This window comes from Bombus vosnesenskii, unplaced genomic scaffold (genome assembly GCF_011952255.1).
Source record: "Bombus vosnesenskii isolate JDL3184/JDL3185 unplaced genomic scaffold, Bvos_JDL3184-5_v1.1 scf7180000014105, whole genome shotgun sequence".
Classification (NCBI taxonomy): Eukaryota; Metazoa; Arthropoda; class Insecta; order Hymenoptera; family Apidae; genus Bombus; species Bombus vosnesenskii.
In genome coordinates, this window is record NW_022883371.1 from 2,519,176 (window position 1) to 2,541,552 (window position 22,377).

General features: G+C 35.8%; 1 long non-coding RNA gene across 1 annotated transcript; it reads right to left on the reverse strand.

The window, feature by feature from the left end:
• Positions 1-1,369: 1,369 nt before the first annotated feature.
• On the reverse strand, positions 1,370-22,365 carry LOC117239630. The gene is made up of 3 exons (XR_004494496.1): positions 22,019-22,365; positions 1,668-1,966; positions 1,370-1,592 (listed from the first exon to the last, which is right to left on the reverse strand). It is a non-coding gene; the product is annotated as an uncharacterized LOC117239630 (long non-coding RNA).
• Positions 22,366-22,377: the final 12 nt, after the last annotated feature.

The window sequence follows — 22,377 nt, forward strand, 5'->3', positions numbered from 1 at the left end:
TTTGCTGGCAATTACTCCCGAGGCCTTTAAGTGCCACGGAAGAAAGAGGAGCAAGAAAAGGAGCAAGGAATCCGCGTGCATAACGTCGACAAGATTTATTGTCACGCGACCAGATTACGAGATTCCGGTCCACGGAATACATCGAATGCCCCGTTAACGTTGGCCAAAAAACAGCCGTAAAAATTCTTCTGTTCTTCCGTGTATTTGCTCATATATGATTTGTTTGCAATATCTATCAAGTCTAATTAACCGGAAAATTTGATTAAGGCGATCTTAAATTTCTACGTGTTTTTCCTTTTTTTGATCCTCCAATTCATTGTATTTTAATCTCACTTTCGTTATGATCTAACAAAATCGTTTTATAACGACTTCAGAAAATTTTGAGCATAACGTTGAAGAAAAAAGTTACGTATGTACGATTAACGATTCTTTCTTATTTTCCAAATTTTAACAAGTTTTCTAACGATAGAGAAATACAATTCGGTCAAAAATAATCCGAAGAACAGCAATAGGTTCTAGGAGAAAATTTTAGAAAATTTCAATTTTTGTTTTAATCAACAAAAAGAATCGATGGCGAGAAAATTTCAATTTATTCTACGACAGTGTGCAAACCTTAATTAGAGGGATTCGCAATTAAAAGACGTTCCAGCGACTAAAGGAGCTGGCGGTTTCACCCTTGCCCCGTGTCAGAGTGTCTGAATTCTACCGAACGATCTCTGGATTCTTCGCTAATTGTACCCGCGGACCGGAATGCTCATTGTTCGGTGAAAGCAAAAAGGGAGGACACGTTACGTTTGGACGATAGCCCTTTCTGCGTCTCGGTTTCATTATTTCTCTTTCACTATCGCGCATATGTCGCATACCGATCCGATCGCCGCTCGACTCCAATTTCCCGCAAATTTCTGTGGAATACTGCGTGCACGGGATGAGATAAAGGAAGCCAGAAGAGAAATGGATCTTCAGGACAATGGTGGACCATTGTATGCGATGCAATTAATCGAAACGACCGCATTTTTCATTCTTTTACTTTTCTCATAATATTTTCTTTCGTAAATCGGTTATTAATGTAAGAGATGACTTGCGAACTGTTTAAAGTAGTATTTAAAATCAATCAAAAAACAAATCTATAAAGAATTACAAGAACTTCCCTCACAAAGTGTATTAGTTTCTAAAATAAGTTTTCGTATATTAGAGGAAAATCACTAAATCTTCGACACGATATTACGTAAACTTAGATTATCAAATTAAAGAAGGACACGAAAAGATCAATCTATTAACTTTTAACTCAAAAAACAAAAAAATCTTCTATTAACAACAGATATACTCATCATCTTTAATATATATATATATAATAAACAAAAAGCCCATGTTAAAATATATACTTATCTTCCCCTTAAAATTCCACAAATTTCTTACGTTAACTGAAAAAATTCGCTCGATCAACCCATTACGCCACTTGCAGCATCTTCCGGCGCTCTACCAGTCTTCTCACAATCATCCCATTCCCGCGGATGACTCAATGCATCTCCAATAGTTGGACTAACGTTCGTAGTACCTTCGTTCGTATAGCCGGGAACGGGTCACGGCGATTCCTATCGTTCCAGAAGAATTTAAATTACTTCGACCGCCTAACGCGTCCGTCGCGTAAACTCTCGATCGAGCCTCACCCTCTCTGTCTCCTTCCCTCCACTTTGGTTCTCGAGCCACTTCCGGCTTCACGCTTCTTTCAACACCGTGTTTATCACGCGGAATGTGACGGAGGCACTCGAAATGCACGTAAACTGGCTTCCAGGATAGCCCATGCTGGAGCATTGACTCGGTAAATAAAACCACAGAAAGCTCGGCTTTGGATTCTGGCTCCCGTTATCTCTTATCGACTGCATGGCCACCCTCTAGTTCGTAGTTTTGCGAAAAAGATTGAGCAGTAAAGATAACGGGTCTGCTCTCTACCTATTTCGTTGTCCTCCTGTAACGATTACGAGTCATTCGAATCGTTATCGTATATTTGCTGGAAGAATTCACAGCCTCCGCCCGATGTTTTGTGAAATGTCACTCGGCACGAAGAACCGACGCGATACGACGCCGGAAACCGACATCGACCTTCAGTTCCCACTGAAACACGCTATAAAATGTTGTGTAGATGGTTTCGAATTTCGAATGATTTTGTATGGGTGAGGTAGAGTAGTATATTTAGGAGAAATAGACTTTAAAATGAAGTTTCAGCGAGAAATTGAAATGGCAAACGATGTACAATCGGACACCATTTATTGGAACAGAATTGTAGATAATGTTTGATTAACTGAACTCATGCTGGTTAAATTTATTTATCTGAACGTGAGTTTCTATTGGGATATAAAAGAGAAATATTAGCGGAGAAGATTGGCGAACTCCTATATAATAATGAGGTGCAATTATATAAACTATTTATACCTGGGTAAGTTCAGGTAAATGAAGTTCTATTGCAAGTGTAAATTTTCAGTTAGAAACTAAAACAAATTTTAATAGAAACTTTCCAGATGTAAATATTTTCAATATAAATGGAAAAACGTATTTCTATTAATTTTGACATTTTTTAACGCTAGCCAACAGTTTAACGTTAATAGACGTCATATGACTGCCGGAAAAGGAAAGAACACAGGACTGAGGCAAATAAGATTTTTTATTTCCTTGAAGTTCAGTAATTTCTTTGTGTACCACATTTCCGTCCTATCGCGCCTTTATCGCCGGTACTTCCGTCACGGTAACGACCTCCAAATTACACGCGTTCGCTCTGAACAATTCCGTGTGAATACGGTCTAACGCAAGAAAAGCCAGTCGACAAATTTTCTCTACTTTTCAACAAAGATCAACACGTGAAATTGACAAATGACGGGGATAAAAAGAAGAGATAATTATGACTTACGTCTTATGATGCCATATGCACCTTCAACTTAGAAACGCAAAAAAATTATTCACTGTGTTCATTTTGTTTGTGATAGTAACTGAAAACGTATTTAACTTAATGATGCACATTAACCATTTCCCAGATTACCGTAGAATTGCGCAACATAGATTGCTTCACACGTAATTATTAACGTAGATTGGATTTGAGATAGAATTGTACATTAACATAGAATATTCAACATAGATTGCTTCAACGTAATTAATAAGATTTATTACGTATAAATATTTTAATTCATATGTTTCGATACACGTAGGCCAAAAATTGAAAGATATTGTAATATCTTTCATGTAGATATGCGCCGAAAATTTTCACATATCAAGTATGATTGATGTATATCTCTCGATGATTCATCCACACAGGATGTCTTAGGATTTGAATCCAGCTAATGATGATCTTGTCGCTTTTGTTATTGATACACGCCGATGAACATTTCATTCGAAGAGCTTGTCAGTAGTGTTGGAGCTAACTAATCGTCCATTAAACACTTTTATGACATTTATATCTTTTGTGCTACCATATTTCTAGTCGGATAATGTTTTACGTTAATATGTACACAATCTTTTTAATTAAACCTTTAAAATTTAATGCGTTAGTATATTTAATGACTATTAATTATTTTATTAATTATTTATTATTATTATATTATTAATTTATTTTATTAATTATTTATATTCCTTATAATATTGGTAAAATACTAAATTAAAATAATAAATTTAATAAAATATTACGAAGAATATGAACAATTCAAACAGTGCAGTGATCACACGACGTAATAAAGGTTCATGGTCCTTTTTATTAAAGTTTCTTCGAGATATTCTATGACCATTCTTTTTCCTTTCTTTACCTTCGGAAGTATAATTCATTCTCGTGCCTGCACATTGCGTCCTTGGATTACTTAGAGTTCTCGACGTGATCGAAAACGGTCGCATTTGTCAGGATAACGGAGCTGTAGACGGCAGCCATTTGGAATATTAGATCGAGGAAGAAAGAATCAGTTGGCAGCTGAGGTAGTTCAATCTGCTAGAAAAGTTGTCCAAAGAAAACTGTTATTCTTCTCTGCTGAATTCTACAACTTTTCTAGTTACTGAAATAGGATTCATTTTTCTCAGAATCATTCCATATTTCACACCTGCAGATGATTTAAATTTGATAGAAACGAGAAATGTAGGGCAGACATTTTGAACACAGGAGTGGCAGACAACTGCACAAATAATGGGGCAAATTACTTTTCCTAGTTCATATTACATTACCAAATGCTAATCAATCATTATTTTTGAATCAACACATTCGAATCAGTACCTGTAAACCCTATAAATAAATTCCTTTAATATCCATATGAATAAACTTTCTTTAACTGTTTCATTCAATTGGACTGTAACATCTACCTAATTATTATCAACTTTTAACCGTATACTTAACTAAAGTCTAACTAAATTTTCTGTAATAAATAAATAACTTCTCTTCACAGTCTCCTCAACTTTTCTCTTAACGTCTAACTAATTATATATACTTCACGTCTAACCATATATTTAACTTCAACTTCTAATCTCCAAACTTGCGCAAACCATCAATTAACCATCTTATTAACGACCAAGAAAATTAAAAAAATCGAAGCTCGATTCGAAGGCAAACACGTGATTATAGCCATGGCGGTTCGGCAACAAGGCGCAACAGATGTTCGGGCGGCGCAACTATAATGGAGATTTCACCGTGATAATGACTTATTGTCGTCTATTGGCATAACGGTGCCGGGTGTTCGTCCGCGACTACAAGGGACTTGACTTTTCACCCTGAAAGGGGACGAAAGGCTCGGGAGCGCGATTATCAAAGGTCAGCCGGATCGTTAGCCGCGACTCCCGTAAATCGGCGTAGGTCAGTGAATCGCGAATCAGCGGCAACCGCGCCGCTCGTGCGAACGCCGTTGACCCGATTTAAGGGAGTTTAGAACGCGATCCTTCGAACAGAGATCGCCGATCGGTGATCATCAACCACAGGATCCATTCTATCGATATCCTCCGGCTGTTCTCACGCTGCGACGATTATCCAACGACAGCAACGAAATCCTGTCTTCGACTTCGCTTTCTAGGTAGCCTCGAATCTGCATCCATTCTTTTCGTGACATTTTTGTCAGAAAAGGAGAAGAGATTAAACGTTATAGGAGAGGATGTAATTAGTGGACAGAGAATATCTATGTGTTTACAGATAATACATTTATAAAGTTGCTCATGAAAAATCTGTTCGTTTTTAAAAGTTTTCAAGAAGAAACTTTTTTTCTAAAGAAAAATAATTTGAAACTGATGTTATTTAAAACGCTATCCTTTAAGATTCACCAATTTGTATAATTATTCTTACTAATTATTAAATTGTCTTTACTGCATTCGAAATATTTTCAAACTAAGGAATATTTTCCGAAATTTTCATCTTTTATAGGGCATTTAATCATTCAAAATCGTTTTCGAATGAATATCGTACACTACGCGGTAGACAGAGTTCAAAGCCATTTCGAGCAGACAGATTAGATTAACGCACCTTCTATCCGAACGTTCCCATTGTTCTTCTTTTCCTGTACCTTCGTTATTTAAACGTTTGATTGATGGATTGGTATATTTGTCGCTTGGAATGGTGTCGTGGTCTTTCTTTATCAGCAATAAATTGCGACCTGCTGTCAAACGGACGAATTGATTCTCGTTTTGACGAATATTGAACGTGTCCTTCAAAATGACTGACATGAAGAATCCGATTCAGTTTGTTATGGAAACGAACGGACATTTAATATCAAAATTCTGGACATATCAATAGAAACTATGTTTTTCCAATGTTTTAATCAAATTGAAAATATTGGATTTGTGCAAAGATATTATATTGCACAAAGACACTTACACGATTTTTTCTTCAATTTAATTCTTTCTCCATTTTTAATTCTTCGTCCATTTTTAACGTAGTTTCGAAAATTGTATTTACTACTTGGAAAAACTCGCAGTATCCAAAATCACAGAAAATTTAAAAGTTACTTCTCCAAGCTAATTCTTCAAGCAAGTTAACAAACTGAATTTCTTTCCGTCAAACTAAACAATCTCCACCGATCCGATACTCCATCACCCCCTTCCTCCTATTCCCATCGATCAAGCGTTTCGCTATTTTCCATCAGCGAGCAATCAGCCGTCTCTTCTCTCGATCTTCCGTTCAACTTGCTCGTCCAATTGGCAGCGTCTCGAAAACTGCATCGGAAACCGGCCAGTCAAAAATCGCGATTAGCAAGTATCGCATACTTTCCTCGGCCATGAAAACCGTCCGCGGACCCATTCAAGCTTCCTGCCGATCTAACAACCGCTCCAAACCTCAACCGTAACAACGTCGCGTACATTATACTTAACGGACGATCGATCTACGTGTCTCGATAGCCAGTCATCCATCCAAGACGAAACAAAACGTGGTCGGTCGGTCAGCCCTTCCTACGATCCTAGACAACATCGTAAAACGGTCGGTTTCCTGCGACAACGAGATCCTGGCTGAAAACCCATAAATGGACCCCATTGCTATGCCGAAAACCGCTCGTTTCTCGATCATCTTTCACCGATTCAGGTTCTACAAGTCGACGTTGCTTCTCTTAGCCGCAAGATCGGATGTTATCGAAGACGATCGATCGTACAACATGCGTGCGCAACACACGCGTCCCGCAAACTGCTCTTTACGACCTGCCAAGACCTCGCCTCGCCTCCCCTTGCCTCACCTTGCCACGCCTCACCTCAATCATCCGGTAATTACGATCGCCGGTCGTCCGGAACCAATTACCCCGCGGATTTTTATCGATATAGCTGGACTTTCGCATCGCAAATAACGTAACCTGTAACCGATAAACCGGCACGATGTCGCGTTGCGATGCCAGATAGCTAAATTTTCGCAGTTCCTTTTTAACCTTTTCGCAGGAAACGGAGTACTGTATGATACGACGTGATGCTTAACGTAGATGTCGTAATGTAACCGATTTCGCACGGTTTGAAAACTCAATCCATCGCAATGAGTTTTTTTTTTTTTTAAATTATTGAACTAGTCTAGCTTTCGTTGCCATATATTGTAGTATGCATCTTTTGATACCAGCAATTCGTAAAAATGCGATATTTTATCCAAATTTCATATCTGTTCACTTTCTGTCTGTTTCGAAAATTGAATATCGACATTTGTTTTACTTCGCCTATAACAATTTTCGGAATGATAACTGTAACTTAAAACGAATTTTAATGAGCAAAATGTTACTTATGTATGTAGGATGGATTATGTAAAAATTTATGTAAATTATGATTGTGCTTTAGTAAAATATACGAAAATATTGTAACTGATAAATTAAATTCCAGTAAATTTGTCTAAGAAATTAATTTTTCTAAACTTGATAATAATTTCTAAAAACGTAATAATTATTAAATAGAAATAATCTTCAACGAGTGCTATATCTATTAAAATATTGTGACATTTTTCGAGCTTTAGTAATAAATTGAACTAATGGACTTTCATTGCTTAGGTTTCTGCGCAATCAGTTGACCAACTTTTAATGATTTCGTCATACCATTATTTCAACATTGTTCAATTCGTGGAATGATTGCGAATAAAAAAAAGAATCGTCTTGTCATGGTCGGATTATGAGTTTTGCTTTTTACGATGCTCGATTGACGATGTTTAAAGGGAATTTCGAGGACGAGTGGGCCATGGCCCACATGTTCTTGTAAATATTGGCTTTTTCGTGCATAAATGACTACGTGTGAACAACACGTACGATTTTTTTCGTTCCAAGTTTCAATTCATTCTTTTCTACGATTAATGAATTTCTATAGAAATTGTGAGATATCATTATTTGATTGTAACTAAATGTTATAGATATTATTAGATTACTTGTAAGATGTTATTATTAGACTGTAACGTATAAGATGTTTAATTCAATCGTGTTTCACCAAGTCAATTGATTTAAAAAAATGTATTTGTAATCAGAAAAGTTTAAAAATTGGAATTGTATATAAAATTAAAAATATCATTATTATTATTACAAAGAATGGTTTATAATGTCAAATAAATTGGCGGGTGACGTGTCTTACGCTTCTAAAAAAAAAAAAAAAAGGAGAAATAGGAAAATTACGCACAGATATTAGGAGTACCGAGAAGTCCTTGTGTCACTTTCGATATTAAGTAAACGTCGATTGAATAAAGCAATTAAACGTTAATAAAAGTCAAACATTACATCAGGGTGAAATACAAATATCAGGGCAAAATACATCAAATGTAGTGAATATACATTTCAATATACATATTTGCAAAATCTTGCACAGAAACCCGAGTTCTAAATTATATAGACATTTATGAATTCTAAATACGACCCAGTGAAATCAAACATTCGGAAGTTAGATCAAATATTTAAAACTCCATTATCTATATTAAAACTTCATCAAAACCTATTCGTTCTCCTAGAATATTTAGATAATCGTTTTTGTCCTTCTCTTGAAAAGTTAACTTACCTAGAAGCACTCTAGCTACCTATTATCAAACAGAAATTGCTCGAATATTTTTCTGGTCGAAGTACTAAATGTGATCATCTATAAAGAATTTACTTATGCAAGGATTTTTGAGAAAATCTATTTAATCTCAGAAATCAGCTAAATTTCGTTACAAGAAATTAAAAGATAATACTGAAGTTGGTATTTTTAGGATAAAAATGATAGAAATGTGATTTTTAAATTAAATAAAAAGATCTATTATTTGTCGTAATTAGCTTAAAATATACTGGTTCCTTTGTGATTTTCTATGATGAACGTAAAAAATGTAATAAGAGTTGGATAATTTCGCGCAGCATAATTCTACAAAATTTTAGTGAAATTTATCTTACAGATTTTTGAAATATTTTTCTTTACAATAAAGAAATCTTGATATAAACTTTTATACAAATATTTAAAAACTGTGATATTCCAATATTTCCAGCGTAAATATTTCAGAATGTTGTACTTTCGAATAAGAAAGTATCCCAAACAAATGTCAGAACAGAAATTTCGACTTTGCCAGTAGATGCAACTATTCTCTTAAGTAACACGAACAATCCCACGATATTACGTACTATATAAAATTGGAATTAAAACTATTAAAACATTCTATTAACCTACGCAGTCATGACTCGTTATGCATATTCAGCTTTTAACATCCATCAAGCTTCTTATATCTTATAAACCAGCGTAGTACAAGCATACAAGCTACATAGTAGCCAACTTTAGCTATTATCGAGTCGCCGACTCGTTCAATTTCGCGCCATTGATGAGGCCCCGTTGATGAACTTTTATTGATGAGTTATACCGTACAGAGCAAAAACCATCGAAAGAACTTGCTACTTTTCATCGATCGTTCTTTCATCGCACCTGCCGTTCATACGTCGCCATTATTCTCACTACAGTGGTGATTTCACGCGACCATGGTGCACATGGTTCATCGATGAAAAAACACCGCAGACATCGTCGAGACTGTGCTCGCTATTAATCTAGAAAACTAGCAAAAACCGGGCTACGAGACGTCCTCGTCGATGGAATTGTTCACGACGTGGAGCAACCCGCCGCGCTGAGGAAACGGAAAAAGGAGATTCGTCTCGCGCGTCAATCGCTTTTTCTGACACGAGACACGATTCTTTCAGGCCACTTTGTAAGTCAGCAGGAACTTCACTCGAAAAATAGGGCGCGAACGTACGTATGATATAGAAAAATTATCATTCTTCTGAAAAAAATTTGTTAATTCCTTAACGGATAGGATACCTTTCAATAAATATAAGTAAAAATAAGAAAGGTGTTAGATATACGGCGAAAAAGAATTATTTTTCTCATGAAAATAATTATTTTATACGTATCTTACTAATGTATAATGTATCTCGTAGCATATTTTGTAATAAAACGATTTCTTCGTGACTATTTCGTAAATCTACAATTCTATTTATATATAAAGATAGAAAATAAAAGATATACATAATGGAGACAGTGATATATAATAAAGAAGAATTAGTTTTTCGTGGAACATTTTTTTTATATTGTATTGTAATAATATTAGATTCATAACTGTTTCATAATACAAGGATGGGAAGAAAGGAAGTTCTCTACTTTTTTGATGCAAGATATATTTTTATCGTGCGCGTAAGATAGATTCGCGTGTAGATTTCGTGGAATTGAATTCGGAATATCGCTTGATACTGCCTCTTAGCTTTCCCTTTTCTTGTTTTGTCTAGTTTCTTTCTTCGAAGGCTATAGTCGATGGTATATTACTGGTTATAGGTAAAAGACAAGGGACTCGTTAAAGAATCTTCACCTTCGACGCTTCAGGCGAAAACAGGTAGAAACGGTGGTTTATGACTGGCCTAGATGTTCTCGGGGAAAACCTGTGATTGGTCGGAATAGCAGGTACTTCTGTAAATTACTTAATTTCGCCTCCAAGATTCTGTAAGGAAGTGGAAATTGTATCGAAGTTCCTCGTCTCTCGGTTCTCTGGTATTTCAGAACAAAGTGAGAGCAAATTACAGTCGTATCTATTTTTCTCTTTTCTTTTTATCTCTATTCACATATTGTATTTATCACAAAATCTAATGTTATCTAAGGCGCTATCCAAAAATATCTAAAAGTATAAAACTACCAATCTCGCTTGTTTAAAAAAAGATCAATAAAATTAAAAAGTAATATAAATATTTTATTATCCATACAAGATCTTTAATCTTATTCAGTCCAAAAAGGATCAGACGAACTTTTCCAGTCTTCTTCTCCTTTTAATTACTGTCTATTAAGACTGACACGACGTAAAACAAACATCTAGATTGTTTATGTGAACTCATACTTTTATGCTACTAAATTATTTACTAAGTATTGTAATGAGTATCACATTTCGAATATTTTATGTCCTTGCAAATATGCAAATAATAATATAAATAATATAATACCTGCAAAATACCTTATTACCTGCAAATAATAATATGCAGGTAATAACCTGTACTCTGTACATTTTTGCATCTTCAAATTTTCCATAAATGCATGGAAATCCGCAATCTATTAACTGTTCTAAAAATTTCGACTTTTTTGTGAAATCTTCTTAACATTTTTAATGTAGTTGAACATCAATTTCCCGGATCCACGAAACAAGGCAGAAAGAAGCATCGGTATATATACAGTTTGAGCGTCACAAGGAGCGCGCTGTCTTTCCTCTTGAGGTGTACAAAGAACAAACAGAGAGCGGGTCGCGTGGTACATGCCGGATTCCCAAACGTGATGAAACACAGCCAGGACATTGACATCGCGCCGGATGACGAACTTCTAACCGAGAGGAGCTCCAGGAAGCGGACAGGTTCGTTCGTTTGATGTTCGAGAAAGGTTGAAAAGCAGCTTGTCGATAGGTTGAGGCGGAAAATTTTAGACAAAAAAAGAGATGAAAGAGGGAAGATGTTGGAGCACGAAATTAGAATAAACACGATATCTGTGGTCATGATTAATATTCACTATCGTACTATAATCACGAACACGATGAATCACATTTTATTTCGTTCGTAGAAGAACAATTTTAAAATTCAACATGGTCTTAACCAAATTCATATGAAAACCATCTTTTTATTAAAAACATTAGTAACCTTACTTATGCGAACTAATATTAGTTAAATTAAATTAACAGGACAGCTAAACTAAAATTATTCATTTCTTATGAAACATTGTGGATTTATCACCGTTTATCTGTAAAAGGCTTGTATATTCGAATCTATCGAGTTACTTTCTTCTGCAACTATTTTATGTAAAAATATTTCTTTTTACCTATCAACTGACGTAAAAGCCGAAAAATTAAGAAAAATTGGCACATCGTACTTAATTATATTATCGGACTATTTCTATTGTGTAGAAATTCTAACGGTGAAAGAAAAGAAAAAGAAAATGTTTCGGGTGATGGTCGAAGAATGAGTTGAAGGCACCGGAAACACTTCACCTGGAAGTACGAGTTCAATTATCAGCGAACTCGAGAGCCACGAGCACCGCGGTTAATTAAGGCTTGTTGTTACAATCTCGTAAATTTAGAGTAACGAACTGAAGGAAGAAGAGGGAAGGATGGGAATGGGGAGACAAACGTTGCTGGTTAATCCTGCGGGAACATTTCGTTGGGCGTTCATTGGAAAATTGCTACTGGCTCATCGAGTGGTTCAGGTGTGCGGTAAAAATATGTCAGTGGTAGCTGGTTTATTGGTGGAATTGTTTTTTATCGCACTGGTTTATCTTTTAATTCAATTAGTATGGAGTTTATTTCGAGGTTGTTGACTTTTACGTTTCTTCTTTTCGAGGAAGATATCGAGGAACAACGTATATATATAGTAGATAGTGCGCTACACTAATTATCCTTTGCAGTAGTAATTGAAAAAAATTCGAAAATATTTTGAGAGTAAATTTTAAATATATTAACTTCAATTGTGTGTTTGTGTCTACGTTAACAGTTAATAATAAAAATAACGTCAAGATGAAGCAATTTTATAAAAATACTAAGAGATATCCTGTTCATTAGTTCGTGTGTTTCAGAGATTCAACGTTAGATAAAATTGCCCATAGAGCGTCGTAGTTAAAAAATCGTGACTAAATCTTACTGTCTCATCCGTTTCTAACAAATTGTATTACGTAATTTACAGGGTGTATAAATTTTGAGACATGCGTTTACCTACACACCAAGGTATATCAAACACATATAAATGTTCAACATAAAGATCTTACTATATTTTTTTTACTTCCATATTCGTTACAGTATTTCAACAAATAAAAATTCATTGAAGTTCACATTAATTTTCCAAAAACACCTCTATTTTGTTCATTTTCGTGCCTTTATATTTCCTAAAAATACACAAACATCTCCATTTAGGTAACAGACTCGAAGCTAGCACTCTCGATCACGAGGGCAGCGAATCGAGCCGGCGACAGCGGCGTCTATTCCTGTTCCGTGGATTATCGATCACATAGTTCTTCTATTTCAGAAACGCAGGCTCGTGCGAGAGGTCCAGGCCCTTCTCTATCCGATACATTCGCCCGTTTACTCTCCATTGTATCGGCGACGCATATCGCGATATGGTTATCATTCATCGGTGGCTAACAGTACCCCGAGGACTGTTGCCAGGATAGGAGCGCCTGAGCTCTACCACGCTTATATACCTGCCTCCTCTCTCGATCGTATCGCGGCCATACTGACTGGTACCTGCTGATATTTTACTGTCAACCGATGCTTCCGAACCGTTGTCCTGGGATCAGATTGTTTACCGACACCGGCTACCGAGAATTGCGAATGATACGTGCCCTCCTCTTCTGTCCACCATCTTTTCTTGGCCCAGTTCCACTCTGTTGGTCACCTCTTTTCACTGTTGCTTATTGGGTTATTGGACAAGAATCGAGCCAGTATTGTTGGAAGAAATACAGCGAGGTCGTAAACTGTATAATCACTAACATGAAACGGAAAAATTATGCAGGTATGTAGAAAATTAGCATCTATTCATCTGGATCGAGTATGCAAATGTTTCTTTCCTTAAAAGGAATTTTTGAGATGACGCAAGGATTTCGTTTGAAAGGAAGAAACTGTGTGAGATAAATATTCTAATTATTTATGAGATTTCGACTTTTCGAATTATTTATGAGGTTTCGTCATTTTTATTTTTGATGACGTTCACAAGGTCAACTAAAATAAACTAAAATCAATCAGAAAAAGGAAAGAGGTAACAAACATTTCAAGTAACTAAAATAAAAGGCAACAATTCCTAAATGGAAAATATTAAAAGAAATATTTAAAAGTTACTATTAATGACTCATAATCGACGATTGCTCGCCTGAAACGGAATAAACAAGAGGGAAGCAGAATAAAAACTGCGAAGAGGGAGACAGTTTGTCTACGGGCCGCGCATAATTACGAGATCACGTCTATGCGAGGCGTCTTTGTCGCGTCTGGAGTCTGTTAATGTTACCTAAGGGCTCTCAGGTTCATTGTCATATTCTGTGTGAGAACTCTCCTTTGTTTACTCCCGAGTAGAGTGTACTGAAACGTCAGCGCACTTATCACCGTCGATCTGTACTACGTCTCCTCTACGTCGTCTGTCTAACGATCTGAATTCCGTTGCTCCTGATGAGCGTCATTTTCTGTTCTTACCGAAACGGTACTACGAATCAACGTCTTGCAATTAGAACGATCCTCTAACGATCGAAACGTGAGGATTACTTTGTCCTCGTATTGTTTGTTCTGTCTTACAGTTAGTTATCTCTCTATCTGTCTCCAATTGTTTGTAGAATGTAACGTTATTAGGCAAATAATATATCTTACCGTTAATATAAAGAAATTGTGGAAATACAAACTTGATATCATATAATTATAATGCTTAACAAGGATTATTTGCAAGGATTTTTGTAATGTATCAGTGAGAACAATAACAAGGAATTGATAATAACAAAGATTTTTTGTATGAAAGACCAGAAAATAATCAAACTATTCTTTTAATTACATACTGCTAATTTTTGGAGCGTGGAAAATTGGAAGTTGAGCATTGCGTAAAATAATTCGAGTTTAAAACATTAATTACTTAACTCAAATTATCGATCAAAAAAAAAAAAAAAAAAAAGAAAAAATGTTAAAAACTCCGTATCTACAAATAGTTGAGATAAATGTTCTAAACTTCTATGATAAATGTTCAAATACTTTCGTCTGTGATTCCATCACAGTTCACATGCTAACTATCCGATTAATTCCAACTATTCCTTCTCGATTTTCAAAGTACCCACGTTCTTACGGACACACGGTGTTCTCGCGAAAAATTCGGAGGTTCGAGGTCAAGATTAGTATGAAGGTCGAGCGCATCTCGAACGCTGCTCCTAATGTCAAATCGTTTTAGAAATGCGCGTAACGACCTAGATCCGATCTAACGGAGCGACCAGCGTGTCCCTCCTCTCGCTCTCTTTATCCTTCCCTCCCGTTCTTTCACCTTCACCTTGTCTTTGTCAAATTCAACAAGGCTCGTAATATCTAACGGGCCGAACGTATAGATCGTATATACCAACGGGATTATAATTTTGTGCACCTTTCAATCTCGACTTACGTCGATGGCGAAGCTAGTCCATCAACCGAGTGAACCGAACATGCTGCGAACTCCGAAGAAGATAGTTGCGCGTTCTAGAGTCATGTTGATGGTAATTAGACGACGTAATGGAATATTAGTATTTGATGGATTGCTACATATGTCAAACATGTTCCCTCGAGCGCGCAACAGGTGTTTCTATAAGTAGCGAAGCCTTAAAAGGTGTTTGAGATGTACATGCAGAACATGTCATCGTTTGTTATGATTTCTTACTGTTCTTTGATAACATGCGCTGTAATCTATAATTCTATGCATTGCATGTAGTATTTATGATAAAAGTCATAGTAATATTGTAGAAATATTCTAGCGTAGAATGGTGCTTTTTAGGCTTATTTTGTGTAGAATATGAGAGGGGATGAAGGGATAAAAACGCATTCAAACCTTGATAATTCCATTATTTTAACGAATTAGAAAAGATCTTTTTGTAGACATAGTTTTAGGAACTTACATTTTCAGAACATGTAAATTTTTCTTGGAAGTTCTAGTCTAGAATACTCCCTTATGGAAAGAGAGAAGTAATCGAAAGTAAAATTGTTAACTGAGAAATAACTATTCAATTATTTAAATACATTTGAAATACATGATGCATGAAATTCAGCAATTTCTACATAAATGGAAGAACAAAGGTTCTATGAGAGTACAGATATTAATGAATTATTTAAAACTTTCATTTTCATAAGTATTACTCTATCTACCTATAAATATTACTCTATCTACTATATTTTCAGATATAGATTAGGTTCTTTGGAAAAGTGTCGTCAATTGGAAAATTCAACAGAACGAAATCAATATTTTTTGATTATTTAATAACTGTAGAAAATTTACGTATAATTTCAATTATTATTAATACAAAAGTAAACAATTAATTAGCCAAATGATGCTTGAGCATAAATGCATCGTTCAATTTACAGAAATACAATCTCGAAATCGAACGGCTGTCGAATAAATGACCCATATCTTCCTTGCAACTCTCAAACATATAAAATTTAACGATCAATGAATGAGTTAAATTGCTCTTTTCAACCTGTCTCGTTGCTGCGGTGCTCGATATACTAGACATAGTAAAACATATTGGAAAGATATATCAATATGAAATGAGATTTTATTTACCCGGTCGGGACGTGGATTATTTATGCCGAACCATTAAACAATTACTGGATAAAAAGGGTAAACACTTTTTTTATTCCAGCTTGTAACGAGAGCCATCAGTAAACTTAATGCTCTGTTGGAATGAGTCGTTTTCTAAATGTGTCCTTTATCAGGAGGATTTCCTTAATTGCCTAGAACCAGAACGATGCAATTAAAAACGAACGTTAACGGAAGATGGTTCGTTAAAGAGGAACGTTCCTTAATTGATACTTTACTGTGCCCAAGAAACGACGGTTTAACTACCAGCACCCGAGGGAATCTTAATGCTCTATCCTCTGATATTAATAGTTGCAAATATTAATAATAAATCACTGACTTTTAATCTTCGATAGAAATATACTTTACTTCAATCCTTTATAGTTGCGAGGAATTTCAAAATTTATTCTCAATGAATCTGTCTTAAATATTGAAATAAACTGACAAGTTTCTGTTGTCGTTCTTGTATCTAAAAATTTCCAGACATTTTTATCTATCTATTCTGGAACGATCTACTCTATATCGATTCTTTCATCAAAAAGCAAAACAAATCTAAATCTAAACTATTGATACCTCTACGTCAACAATCGTATTATTCTTATAAACGTACTAATCACTCAATAAATTAATCCATCCCTCTAACATCCTCGACGATCTTCTATCAAACCCATAAGTAACCAAAAGCTTCGTTCATTTATATTCGTCGTATGTCTACGCAACATCCATCAGCGATTCAAACGACATAATTTAGCAGTTATCAACACAGCGGGTGGACAAATGAAAACGTTAACACCAATTAACACGTACCCATCCACGTCTGATTCGTACGTCTCTGTCGCGATACCCGCATACTCGGCCGCCATTACACTTTGATAAGGTGACTTTTCATCGTTCACTCCATAACCTTCCATCGCGATTAACCGCGGTTCCGCCAAATTAATTACCAGCAGCCAGCCTTATTGATTTTTCGAATCGCGGATAATTCATCGTCCGAGCTCGACCGCGATTAATCTTGCACGGCTAATTCATCGCATTACCGTGAGCGCATTAATCTTGTACGTTACATTCGACGGCGATTCCGCGAACGTAAGAGAGCGGGGCTCCCAACAGGCATCTGTGCAGGCGAATCAGATCACCACAATACGCGCGTAATCGCGTGCCGCATTAATTAGCGGCGAGAGAAGTTGAATGCTCGATATTTAAAGCTCCGCGCGGATTATCGCGGCACAGATAGCTGACTCACGCGGATAATATGTATCTTAAAGGTATTTATCTTTTCAAAAGGATATCTATTCAATGTCGTATTAAGAACGAATGATATTTTTTAGCTTTTTTTTGAAAAGAAAGACAGGAAGGGTTTTAATCTGCATTTTTGACAGTATACCCAGATGTATTTAAAGAAGATTTACAATTTCTTTTGTGAATGAATAATAAAGGAAAGGTGTAATTTATGTGTAGAAGTAAATTCTTCTTTTGGTACTATATGGTGTTCATATTTTTAAGAGAAAAAGTATTTTTAATAAATTATGTATTTAAGGATTTTCAAGGTTTTTCGTATTTTATGAAGCAGCTAATTAGCTCTATGTAAATATATTATTTGAAATATATATGTATAGATATGTTTGTATATAGTTAATCACGTTAATGTTCGAACACACTGTAAAACGGAATCATTTTTTTAAATTTGGACCAAAAAACTTGAGTTATTTTCAAAGGAAAAGAGGATTAATTTACTAGATGACGCGTAAGAAGGTTTTGAAAAAATTGCAAGTAGTCGGAATCACAAAGAAGATAGTAAAGTTCACTTTTTGCACCTTCTTTATTCGAGTCTGTAATGATGATTTAAGCAGTACGTTTTGTAGATTTGTACCAGCTACCTTATACGGTGAAAATTTCACCGAAATCGATTGATACAGAAACATACAATAGGCGTTAAAAGATGGAAGATACTTTAGATTTAGTATGGGTCGAAAGTTGTGGAAAATTGCGATTTTCACTATTTTTAACCGTTTATAGCTCGTAGCAACATTAACCAATTTCTATGAAATTTTCAGTGTGCATATACTGGGTGGTTGGTAACTGGTGGTACAAGCGGAAAGGGGGTGATTCTACGCGAAAAAAGAAGTCGAAAATATAGAATAAAAATTTCTTTTTAATTTTTTTTTTAATTTTTCCATCGAGACAACGATCTATAGTGAGATCCGTTATAACGTACCGCACACGTACCGAGCGAAAATTCAAAGTCGATTTTCTCGGAAACAAAGCCTCAAACTAAAAATTTTTATTCCATATTTCCGATTTCTTTTTTCGCGTAAGATCACCCTCTTTCCGCTTGTACCACCAGTTACCAACCACCCTGTATAACTATATATAAGTCCAAAAAAAATATTGTTTAAATTTTCATTATAGGCTCAAACAAAAAATTTTGTAAAATGTAACAAACTTTTCTTCGCCGTTCCGACCAATTGCAATTTTCCAGAATTTTTCTCATATTCACTGTTTTCTTTCCTATCATCACATATTGTACAATATTTCACTAAATTTATAATTTTATAGTCATCCTATATTTTAGTTGGCTAATTTTCTTAATTCATCTAGAAACAATAGGAAAGGGGGTTAAAGATATTAACCCTGTTTACTCAAACATTCCATAGTTTTCCGCTTATTCTTCTAACCCGACATACATACCACACCTTTGACAAACTGGCCATTAATGTTTAACGAAATAATTACAAGAAACCGCATCCACCGCGGAATTTATGGAGCGAGTGAAACAAGACTTCGAAATGAATTGCAACGCGGTCACCATAGGAGGACCAGGGAAGGAGACCCGGTTTTCGCGACCGACCGAACGGCACGATTCAGTGTTTCAAATCCGCGATACGGATTTAGCCGACACTGTGGTATATTTAGCATGGGAAAGATGTTATCGGGACTGGTTAAACCAGCGTGTCCGATGTAATGATTATGCGCCGTCGCTGCTGGAAAAAAAATCGATTCGGACGCCTCATAAACCGGCTTCGATAAGTCCGTAAACGAGCCGTTTTAACGGGGATGCGAAGAACCATCCTGCGTTAAGGCTAGCCGCCACGGCTATGGGATTTCGCTGGATAGTCTCTTTCTTGCATTTACCATTCCTTTCGTGCCGCCAACATCCTTTCGCTGTTGGAAGGTGTTAATCGTCTTCTTTTCATATTAATTCCGATGAAAAGCGACAAGCGTGAATTTTTCTTTCGGTAACAATATTTTTATGGCGACGAAAGTAAATTATTTGGCACAGTAGAATAAGCATGCGCGCAGAAAGTATTAGGTTGTCCGGAAAGTGTTTTTCTTTCGCAAACGTGATTTTTACAATAGTGCACCTTCATACAAACGTGAAACCAAGTCTGTGAAATGTCGCGGTATTTATCTCAACAGAACAAGGTGGATCGTACATAATTCGACAAAATAATATAAAACAAAAAACGTTGTGCGTCTATTATTTCCTCATAAAACGAAAGAAACTTTCTGGACAACCTATTAGAAGAATTCTCACGTGAGAGACAAATGTAAGTATACATACTTACAAAAACGAGGTATAACATTGACTTGCCTAGAGATTTACCTATGTGTTTTTACAACTAATTTGTATTCATACATATTTTACATCTTCTCAATCAATATTCAGTTTATTACCAATATATATGTTAGAGTTTTTGAGTAAATGTCGTACTTTCAAGGTTTACACTCATTTTTGACTATCAAAGGAATAATTAATCATAAAAGAAGTGATAGTAAAGAACGGATATACTATCACTTACAATTAGATATATTAAAGCTATGTGTAGTAAAAGTACGTATGTATGCGAAAAGTTGTTCGATTATATCTGAAATTGTATCAGCACAGCTTCGACAGCGTTGCGTGTAGTCGTTTAGAACGAGTGATCAGCAATGCCAGGAAGTACAACGACAATCATTTCTTCGTGATAACTACGAACCATGGATTGCTCTCCAGACGATAAAGTGTATCCTGACAATTCCTGTTTCTCACGTTTCTGCTTAAGGACACCGTGGGGATTTGAGCAAGTACCGCGCACGGACGTCGTACTTTACGCGTTTCCGAGTGCTTGATCACGATTACGTGCGTTACGCTTATAGCGCATCGAGCTAGTTTCTATGAAGAGTGAACGCTGTGTATTGAGGGATCCATTAATCGAATCTTTTCTTATATCTTATGCAATGTTTGAAAGTGAATAATATTGACGAAAAAGAATCGGCTTTTCTTTTATGAGTATTTACAAATAACTTTTACTTCCATCTAAAAACTTTAAGAACACATTTTTTATTTTGAATAAGTAGACTGTGGATATTTATACGTTTATGAGGAACTTAAACGTATGCAGATTCACAAAGTGCATATAGCACGCGAAAATATACTGTTATAATTAGTATTATACGAGTATTTGTGTATATAGTTATATATAGACAAATCGAATCAATTAATGTTGGATAAAAATAAGTTTTTAGGAGCCGATGACAAATGTGATATGTTGCTAAGTAAAGATTCCTATATGGCGACTAGTTGACAGTTGTGGGGAAGATATAAGAAGTGAAATGAAGTGATTGTAATGTAATTAATTCCTGAGTTTAATAATTACGATTTAATAACTGTAATTCAAGGTTGTTTACTTAATAATGATTGGAAATTCAGGACGTATATTTTAAACATTCCATCGTGATTAATCGTAGGATTGAAATTGTCATTATCAAATCGTATCTGTGAAACCGTTGTATCTCATTTGTCACGCAGGCAATTATCAAACCATAAGAATGCCATACATTTATAAAGGCACTGACAAATTGGTAATGCAGCGATTAGGATTCTAACACGTGTTAGAAGTGCAAGTATCGGTTAATCAATCCTTTTTTCCCCTCTAATATAAACTTCATAATAAGCTAAACTAACTGTGATTCTAAAGCATTAATGTTAAAACGTGGCTACTTCGATATCCATTAAAATTTGCTGTATAAAATTCCTAGAATGGTCAAATTATTTTAATAAGTTTAAAGCTAAAATTATGCACAGGCCAATTTTCTCAACATCTTCCTTTGTTAATTGAATTTTATTCCGAATTATTTCATCCTTACTTTTTATTGCTATTCTTATGCTAAACACTTAAATGTGGTTCATATAGCAAGGTATATTATACCTGTTCGCTGCCCTTCCCAATTGAAATTTCGCTTTGTAAAATTATGGTGTTTCTTTTCCGTTTCATCCTTCGTGATCTGTATAATACGAAGGTATATACGAGTATATTATATATATTCTACGGAAGGAATATTTATAAGTACCATCAGAGCTCTAAATATATTCATGCTACTATCCTAATGACAGTGGTATACTTACTTTAAAGTACCTCGAAGATGAAAAAAGATAAAGCAATACTAAAACTCGTACAGAGATTATAATCATATAGTCGTCAGAATTTCCTGAGGAAAACTTCGCACTGAGATCTGAGACCGACTGACAAGTGAGTTGAACTACGGTAATAATCAGCTTCCTCGCCTCAACCACAAGTAACAAGTTCCGAAACATCCTCGATCGATCTTAATCGAAGGCCTGAAGGGCTAAGAGACTCGGAAACTTTCGTCCTTCCATCCCTGCCGACTAAATATCTGTTCCTTTTTTCATCGACCTCGCTCATTCGTCACGAAGACCGCGCTAACCGGAGTAAGGTGAACTACTACAGGACCTTACTGTCACGTGATACGGTTAACGTGACAGATTAACGATTACACAATTACCCGAGGCTAATTGATTTTAATTTCAATCTCACCTCCGTCGTTGGAGTCGATCGTCCCTTCGGGGTCCCAAGGTGTTCCACGTTCTCCAGAAGCTTCCAACTTAGATTCTCGACCCTCTCTCTTGTCTCTTCTCTTTTCATCCACTTTGTTCTTTTTTTCTCTGCATCCACCCTGTGCCTCCTTCGGTTGTCCCTTTTTTCTTCGATGGCCTCTTTATTTTTCGACTTCATGCACGCACGCTCGTTAAGCGTCCGTTCTCTCGAGTCCGCGCGTCTCGAAAGGTGACTGGAAAATCGTCTCATTAAAGCGCGTTTAATTCGTTGTTGGTGGCCAGAAAGAGGCGAGCGAGAGACGGATGAAGAGGAAAGCGAGAGAGCCGCTAAATTGCGGC